Source organism: Nannospalax galili, unplaced genomic scaffold (assembly GCF_000622305.1).
Source record: "Nannospalax galili isolate Female #2095 unplaced genomic scaffold, S.galili_v1.0 scaffold1955, whole genome shotgun sequence".
Classification (NCBI taxonomy): domain Eukaryota; kingdom Metazoa; phylum Chordata; class Mammalia; order Rodentia; family Spalacidae; genus Nannospalax; species Nannospalax galili.
Genome location: NW_008336854.1, coordinates 414,385 through 424,102, shown reverse-complemented (window position 1 = coordinate 424,102; position 9,718 = coordinate 414,385). Strand labels below are relative to the sequence as shown.

Here is a 9,718-nt window from a genome sequence, read left to right as displayed (position 1 = left end):
AACACCAGCTTCAAGACCAAATGACCACATCAATGGCCAGCACAGCATATGAAATTGGTGCTGTAGTGGCACTTTTATCTTGGGGGCAATTAGTAGCTACATAATTGGACTAAAAGTCCACTCAATGGGAGGAAACTCAAATGTGGTACTGTAAACATAACCAAATACACATAGCTGGAGTGGTCACAGATCTTAGAGAAAATCAATTCCCTAGACTAATGTGATTTCTTACTATGTGAAAAATATATATCCTTATATTTACAGACAAATATCCCAGTTACCCTTCATCAAAGAAGCTCATTTTGCACCAGTTGGGACTATTAGCAAGTACCACAACAGGTTACATAGGGACACAGTGAATTTCCCAGGCCTAAGTGACACAACTACAGTGCAACCTCTACACCTATGGCTCATGGAACATAGAGCAGGGGTAAAGAAGAGGACACTAATGAATTCCTCAATTCTCAAAAATGAAGCTCCCTCATGCAGCCAAGGGCCAGGAACACAAAAAGTCACAAATGGCCAAAGCATAGAGATCAAAAGTCTGATGAATGCTGTTCTTCGGACACGACCCCTTTATTAAACTTCACCCAACCAAGGCTCAGGGACCATCATGGAAGAAGGGGCAGAAAGATTGTAAGAGCCAGGGAGGAGATGCAGGACTATATGGAAACAGAGTCCTCCAAGCTCCTGGGAATCTGCTCATATGGTTCTATGTCAATTGTGTCAGTATACACAAGTCCCATACAAACTCAGGCAGACAGAACCCAGCATAGAACTTGGAAAATGAACAGCAGACCCTAATCTTATCTGAAGAAATATTTTCAACTGATTGCTCCTAGGTGAAGAAGAGCTGATCTTCCTAAAACAAGGGACTCTAGGTAGGCTGACTAGACCTCAGTGAATGGGCTTGCACTGGGGAACATCTGGGGACACTGAGGACACAGTGGGTCTTAACACTGATGACAGAGTATATGGGCTCTGGTGGGGTGGCTATGGGAGGGTGCTGGTGGGGACAGGGGTATAAAGATAATTAAGAAGGATTGAGATGTTCTGTATGAAATACACAATAATTCAATAAACACAAATCAAAAAATTATATAATAGCTAAAATGTATGGATTTGTTAGAAGCAGAGTAAGACAAGTAACTTTTATATGGAAGATATGACACGTGATAGAAAATCAGTTCACCAATGTGATTAGTAAAAGTTAATTAAGCACTTCAAATGGAACATTTATGATATAGGTATTGAAGTGTTTATGGTGTCAGAAGTTTATTCCTTCACAGAAATTGAAGTTTAATGAGATAACATTCTTCAAGAGCTACATTTCAAGTAATATAGTTGCACAACAGAAAACAATATCAACAAGTTTCGAATAATTTAAATATTCAAAGAGCAATTGTAACATTTTCCTTCATTAGTAATCAAGGGTATTTAAGTTATAAAATTGAGAAAAATTTTGACCTTTCAAATTGACTGATAATTTGCAGTCAGAATACAGCTAAAGAAAGTTGTAGTAGCCAAGTAGGCATCTTGGAGTTATAAATATCAATATAATGGAAGGGAGTATAAGTTGTCACACTAAATTCTCATATGGTGTGATATATTAGCATAATAAATATGTTATGTGACAAGTTTCAATAAAGGAAATTACTAAATATGAAAAATAAATAATTTTAATAATTCATACATTTATCTGAAATGACAAAGGTTATTATTATAACCTATTATTATTTATAAATATAAAATTAAGTTCAACTTAAGTAAACAGACACAATGGTAAACAATCATAAGAAATCTGTAAATACTCTCACACAAATACAAAAATATACATATATATACATACATACATATATATGTGTGACATAGCTCACACACAAACTATGTGTATATCTATACTCATAGATGCACAAAGTTTACTTCTTTTTGAAGGCCCCAGTTTAATTTCCAAAGGTTTTTGGTAAATTATTGCAAAATAATTGAAGTCTGAAGAGAATGTATAACCTAAAATAAAAGGCCTATGATTTTACGTATTTACATACAAATTCAGATCTTTGTGCCATGATTTTTTTTTCTGTCTTCCAAATGGAAGTTTGTGAAACCAATGCAAAAGTTTTGTAAATTACAAAGATAGTTATTATATGTAAATTATGACATTCATTTAAAGACAGATACGATACCAAAACCTGTATGGGACCATCTCATGTTTTTGAGACAGTTTCTACTACTTTGAAATCACCAAGCACAAAACCTTAAAAAGACCAACTAGCAAAAATAAGGCTGAAGAGATGGCTTAGTGGATTAGGCACTTTCTACCAAACCTGACAACTTGATTTCCTTCCCCAGGACCCACACAGTAGGAGAGAACCAACTCCTGAAAGTTGTGTGCATGTCCACATGTGTGCCACAGCACATGCCCACCCACACACCTACAAATGTTTACATACTGATAATGAATTAATGTAATAAACAAAAATAAAATAAAACCCAAGCATAACTAAAAGTGTGTATATTTCTATTTGTCTTTAAAATTACAAGTGATACCCTAAAATTTACCTTGGGAAATCCATACAAAAATCCAAACCATGAACAAAGTGACCATCAACTTCTGAGAGTCAGTCAAAAAAGAAAGCCATGAATTTTATCTTAAATAAGGTATTGTAGAATATTAAATAACTTCTTTCTAATAAAATTGCATTTACTGAGTTAATATACACTTGAAAAATAAAACTCATAGTATACAATTAAAGCTGCTTATAAGTTGTTATTTCTAGTGTTAATGTATCAAGTGTTCCATGGGGAGGAATTTTGCCTCCAAAGATAATAATGACTAATGATGCAAATATATTTAAGCATTTTACAATAAGTATAATAAACAGAACTATGCAAAAGTAGGTAAAATGTTACAGTTCTTTTAGTGATAGGCTTGTAAAGTTCCAATAATGAAAATGACCAGAATTACAAAGTTGCTCACTGAATTTGATATTGTCTGAAAGTCAAAAAGTACATAGATGATTTTTTTTCATGACAGATTCATGACTCAGGGCTGTTTGCAACATACATGCCTTAACTCTGATCTTTGTTCTCTTTCCAGTTAGAAATAATTTTTGTAGTTGGAGTTGGATATGATCAATATATATTACCAAAGTATGAAACTTTCACAAAATAAAAATATTTTTAATTCAAAAGTAATTTTGTATATTCATTGAAAATGCAAATAAATCCAAATCCATCAAAACGAGATTTCTAATGAACTCAGTCTTATTATACATTTTAAGTTTTATTTAGTTAACAGTGTGAAACTGATGGCCTTGTTCACGCCTCTGACATATTGGTGCTTAAGACTGTAGATTCATAGGACTCAGCATAGGAATAACTGAGGTGTAAAACATAGCCACCATCTTCCCCTGCTTGAGTGAGTCTTCGGTTGGGCTTCTAAGACATATGAAGTGGGTTCCATAAAATATGGTGATAGCTGTCAAGCCACATGTGGAAAGGGGGTTCTTCCTCCCTTCTTCTGAGTGCAGCATTATGATTCAAAAAGGGTGAATATACAAGGAACAAGAATGACCAGTAAGGAGAAGGAGAAGTTGAGAACCGCTAAGGGGTGAATGGGGTATTCTTTAATGAACGTCCCGTCACAGGTCAGTTTGATGACAGCTGGGTCTCACAGTAGAAGCTGTTTATCTCAGTGTTCACACAGATGTACAAACCATGAATCCACAGTGTTGAGATCAAACTGATAAAGAAGTCATAGATGTAAGGGAAGGAGTTCATTCGAATACAGACAGTCTGTGACATTTTGCTGCAGTAGAGCAGAGGGTTGCCAATGGCCATGTGCTGAAGGCCATCACTGCCAGGATGAAGACTTCTACATGAACGAAGGCCATGAAGAAGAATTCCTGCACCATGCACCCTGCATAGGAGATAGTTTTGACCTCAGACACCAGATTTTCCACAATTTTAGAGGTGATATTAGAGCGGAACCACACATCTACAAAAGTTAGGTGGCCGAGGGAAAATACATGGGACTGCTGAGCTTCGGACAGACCTTGATTAGTATGATCATGCCAATGTGGAGAAAAAACAGTACCAGGTTTGTGTACTTAATTCTAAAACAGAAGTCACTCTAAGAGTTAATTTTTTTCCTAAGCATTGGTGTGTGATTCCTACTGCTGACTTGATCAACACAAAGACAGTGCTTTAATGCAGCACAAATTTTATCTTACAGTTCTGGAGGTTAGAATCCTCATATCCCACTTTGTGGAAGCTTCCCCTCACTCTGAATCTTTCCTTTATTAAGGTCCTCTGAATCCACTGGACACACTGTGTTAGGGGCTTCATCTCCAGGTCCTACAGTTGTTCGTGGCTGTGAATTTACTTCTGTCCTGTGAGACTACCTGTGTCCAGGTTCCAGTGACTTGAATGTGGAAATCGTGGGTAGCCTGTTATCTGCCCATTGCAGATGACTAACAAAATTTCAGTTTCGCAAACACCATGTTTAGGTCCTTGACGGTAACACATTTTAATTCTAGAAGGAGATATGGAGGTGAAAGGTGCAATCTTTTGGGCTCCGCCTTCTGTGGATTCAGACAGCATAGCTGTCACTGGCCGCCTTTGGAATCTCTGGTGAAGTGCTCGCTCCCTTTTAGGGCAGTCTCATCATTTCTTCAAAGAACATATAAGGAAAATTTAAGCTGAATTGTTCTTATGAGAGCTACAAATGTCAGCCCTAGCATATTTTAAATTGCTAGTTGTTGAAAACATTATACATATTAATTGTAATGATTCATACATTTATTTGAAATGACAAAGGTTATTATTCAACTATTGTTCTCCACACTTTTCTGTGAGACCCATTCAGTGTATATTAATTATGTGACCCAAAATAGCATCAGTAGCACAAAGTGTTGGTAAAATTGTGTTTGTGTATCCTCAGAAAATAGACATCCTTGTCCTGAACCAGACGTGCTCACCTTGGTTGCCTCAGGTTGTAAAGTGAGCTGTTGTATTCGCACGTGAGTTTAACATGGCTTAAGCCTTTATTGGTTTGTGTCTTTTCTGCTAGTTATTTTTGCAAGTGTGGAGAAAAAAATAAAATGCGATAATAGTTTACATTCAATGAATTGAGGGGTAAAAGAAAATTAATATACCATTATTATTTCAATTTAAATAATGTATGAAATGTGTCATGGGCTTTTGTGATGTAATAAACAGAGTTTATTACATTTAAATAAAATAAATATTAAAAGCACAAAAAACTAAACAGTGAAAACACTCCTATGTATTCTAGAAATCAGTCAATGGAAAATTTAAATAATAATGCGTCATTGTATGCATGAGTTTGGCAGAATTTAAATGACTGGTACTAGGACTGATGAGTGTGTTAGCCATGGGTATCCATAGGTTACCATAGGCTAGCAGAAATTGGTCCTTTTGGAGAACAATGTTCTATAAGAGTAATATTTAAGTAAACACTGTTCCATATATTTTCTAGCACTTTTGATAATAGTAGAAAATTTTAAGCTAGTATTTCCATTCATAAGAATTTTTACAACAAGAATGGCTGCTTCATATCACGGAACTTTTGAACAAATTCCTGGTGAGCTTCATGGACTGATAAGAAAATGTCTTCAGAGTGTTGTTAAGAAAAGCACATTTTGGGGCTGGAGCGATGGCTCAGCAGTTAAGAACACTGGCTGTTCTTGTAGAAGACCCGGGTTTGAATCCCAGCACCCACATGGCAGCTAACAACTGCCCATAACTCTAGTCCCAGGGGATCCCACAGCCTCTTCTGACCTCTGTCAGCATTGCAGGACACGGGTGCACTTACCTACATGCAGGCAATACATGTATACACATAAAATAAAAATAGTAAATAAAATTTTTAAAAAAGTTTAAAAAAAGAAGAAAAGCACATCACAGAACAACAGAACATGATAATATCTGCAAAAACACGTGCCTACCTAGTACACGTGTCTGTATGTTAGATGTACATGAGTGTGTTTGTAAACAGACAGATGGAAAGCAAGTTTGCCAGCTGAGTGATAAACACCTCTGCGCAGAAATGTGAGACTCCAGAAAATGAAATTGGCTTTGCCTGGTAACTTTTTATTTATTGAATTTTCAGGCAATATTTTGATGCTAATTTACATATACACACAGACAGAGAAAATTTGCAAAGTAGAAAACTAGGGCTGGAGAAATGGCTCAGCGGTTGGGAGCACTGACTGCTCTTGCAGAGGACCTGGCTTCGATTCCCAGCACCCACATGGCAGCTACGAACCATCCTTAACTCCAGTTCCAGGGGAATCCGAAGCCCTCTTCTGACCTCCGCGGCATTGAACAACACGGATGCACTCACACATGCAGGCAATACACTTACACACATAAAATAAAAATAATAAATAAAATTTAAAAATAAATAAATATGAAATTCCAGTGAGGGTCAGGGAGAAAATCTTTAGACTTAAGCAGTCAAGTATGATTATAAATAGTGTTTCATTTGGGAAGAAGTGGCTGGAAAAGCATTCCAGAAATGCAAAAGGGCAAGAGAAAGAGGCATTTATTTCATAAGGACGTGTACATGAGTAACTAGTGCAGCTTAGATTACACTCGCCAAGAGGAGATTTTGTTTGTTTTTTTTCTCTACTGACATTCAGGACATAAACCCATGCATTTAAGATGTGTTACTGGTAGTAATACCAGTGCTACAGGGGCTCAGCTTTTATGTCCGTTCTAAGGTATAAATGAGTTTTATAGTACAGCACTCTTGTCTTGAGAATTATTTAATGCTCTGTTGTTTATAATCACATTTTATTTCATAAACATACACCATAGCAAGTTATACTTTCAATTTAGCTATTAAAAGTTTCTTGACTTTTGAGTCATCCACAGATGGAAGAGGGAGAGGGAAGAGAAAGGAAGATACAGCACACGCATCGTTTAATCCAACGATCCCCTGCACTGCACACGCTCCTAAACTCAGGAATGAAATGAAATTCTTGACTCCAAGAATTTCTGTGTAGAGGTAATTGGCAGGTTGGTTTAGTAAAGTGGTAAAAGGGGTGGAGATCTTGTTCAGCAGTGAAGAGCACTGCCTGCATTTGCAGAGGACCTGGGATCTGTTCTCAGACCCATGTGGTTGTTCAAATCCACCTGTAAATCTAGTTCCAGGGGATCCAGTGCTCTTTTCTCACCTCAGAGGCCCTAAGTATATGCTCAGAAACATAAAATAAATATTTTAAGAAGTGGTGATAAACTGCAAATATTATTGTTAGAACAGAGAGATTCTTGTCCAGAATACTTGTCTCCCAGAAGGGCTTCATGTATGATTTTAGAATTTAAAAGATTTAAGGCAGGAGAAAACTGTATAACCTCAGACAATAGAACATGTTGGAGGGGATTGCTGCTGGAATTGAAAACCCTCCAAACATTTCTACACACTTTCTCCTCCTTGTGACCTCTTGTCTCCACATGACTGTCTTTTGTCCTGTTTCTAAAGATTTTCCTTTCCTCCATGTCTGGTCTAGCCTCAGTACCTTAAAATAGAACAGTTGCACTCAATTGCTATAGAATACAGACTGGAAGTCTAGTGGATAAGAACTTGGGTTAAAATTGCTCTTCACAGAGAATAAATTAATTTGAAATTGGATTATTTCATTCTTTCTGATGATGTATCATAAAGAGGGAAATGATCATTCCAAAGTACCATTGGTTAACATACCAATCTGATATTATTCAACTATAATTTGTTGGCCCATGTTTATAAGATAACACTGGCTATCTACCAGGACAGCCAGGAAGCAGAAACCCAGGTATATCTGATTGCTACAGTAAATATAAATACACTCAGGGCTGGAGAGATGGCTGAGTGGTTAAGAACATTGGCTGTTCTTGCAGAAGACCCGGGTTTGAATCCCAGCACCCACATGGCAACTAACAACTGTCTGTAACTCCATTTCCAGGGGATCTGACAGCCTCTTCTGTCCTCCATGGGCATTGCATGACATGGGTGCACTTACCTACATGCAGGCAATACACACATACACATAAAAATAATAAATAAAATATTTAAAAATATATAAATACACTCATAATCATTCAAAATTTCACTCACACAAGTTAGAAATTTTTTTTAAATTTGTTTTTATTGAATTTTGTTGTATTTCATACAGAATATCTCAATCTGAATCATCTTTATACCCCCGTCCCCACCAGCACCCTCCCATAGATCCCCCCCTGGAACCCATGTACTCTGTCATGGGTGTTAAGGTCCACTGTGTCAAGTCAGTGTCCCCAGACATTCCCCAGTGAAAGTCCATCCACTTAAGGTCTAGCCAGATCCCTCTCATCTAGTTACCAAACACCTAACATTTTCTAGTCTATTATCCATCCATCTGTCTTCAATCAATCATCTATTCTGCTTATCAGTCTATCTTCTATCTATATCTATCTTTTATCATGTGTCTATGTCTTATTGTCTATCATCTATCCATCTATCCACACACATCCCATCAGTATTTTCCTCCAGAGCTCCCTAATACCCCCCAGGATCGTGCTTACCTTCCTAAATGCACCCACATTCCTGGGCAGCTGAGAGTGATGAGGAGATAGTGGAAATTTCCCAGATTGCTAAAACCAAAAGCAAGATAAAAATAACTAAGAAATCTCAAGATTAGTCCTGGGACACTTAAGAAAAGAAAACCAAAGTAACAAATCAAGGAACATAAGAAGAGACACTCATCAAAATGTAGGAAGTGTGGGCTGGAGAGCTAGCACAGCAGTTAAGAGCACCAGCTGCTGTTTCAGAGGACCTGTTTTCAATGCCCAGCACCCACATAGAGGCTAACAACCATCCGTAACTCCAGTTCTAGGGGATCTGATGCCCCCTTCTTACCTCTTTGGGCACTGCATGACATGGGTGCAGGTAGCACTCACCTATACATACAATAAAAAATAAAAAAAAACATTAAAAAAATAGTGGCATGGTGGTGTCAGGAGAGCAAGAAGGTGTGACTGCATCTCTCATGCCCATAAGAAAGACACTTCTGTTGTCTACATGATTCTGGAATGTCATTTTATCTTGAGGGGGTTGTGATAAAGCTCCCTTCTTCTCCTCAGTCCCGTGATGTTCATCACAGCTTCTGTGTCTTGTGTCTTGGGGGACAGAGCATTTTCTTACAGCATCACAGTGTCAGTGAGGGGCTACAGTCCTCCAGACACCCATAATTCTGAAAGAACTGAAATATAGTTGCATGAAGGAGATGGCTGGCTTAGCAGGCGAAGGTGCCAGTCAGCAGGTTTACCACATGAACTCAACCGCCAGGAAGAGAATGATGGCAGCAGCGAACCAACACCCTCCTGCTCTCCTGTGACCTCTACAACTACAGCAAGGAAACGTGTGTCCTCTCCCCAAATAAACAAATGTAATATGAAAAATGAAAAAAGAAAATGGCCTTTTCTGGTGCAATGCTGCTGGGTGAGGGACTCCTGTGTGTGCTTCCTCCATGCAGTCCAAGAATCCAACGCAGCCCGTGCAGGTCTTCAGACATGGGAAGACAACCACAGTCATGGTGCAACAGGGAAATGACCTCATCAAAGTGACCAAGTGTAACCTGGAGATTATCTACCTGGGCATGCTGCAGTGCAAGTTATTAGAGCCAGCTCTGCTTCTGGGCAAGGAACAGTCTGCTGGCGCGGACATCAGGGTCTG

General features: G+C 38.0%; 1 pseudogene; it reads right to left on the bottom strand.

The window, feature by feature from the left end:
• Nucleotides 1–3,283: 3,283 nt before the first annotated feature.
• On the bottom strand, nucleotides 3,284–8,588 carry LOC108490742 (annotated as a pseudogene).
• Between the last annotated feature and the right edge of the window lie 1,130 nt (nucleotides 8,589–9,718).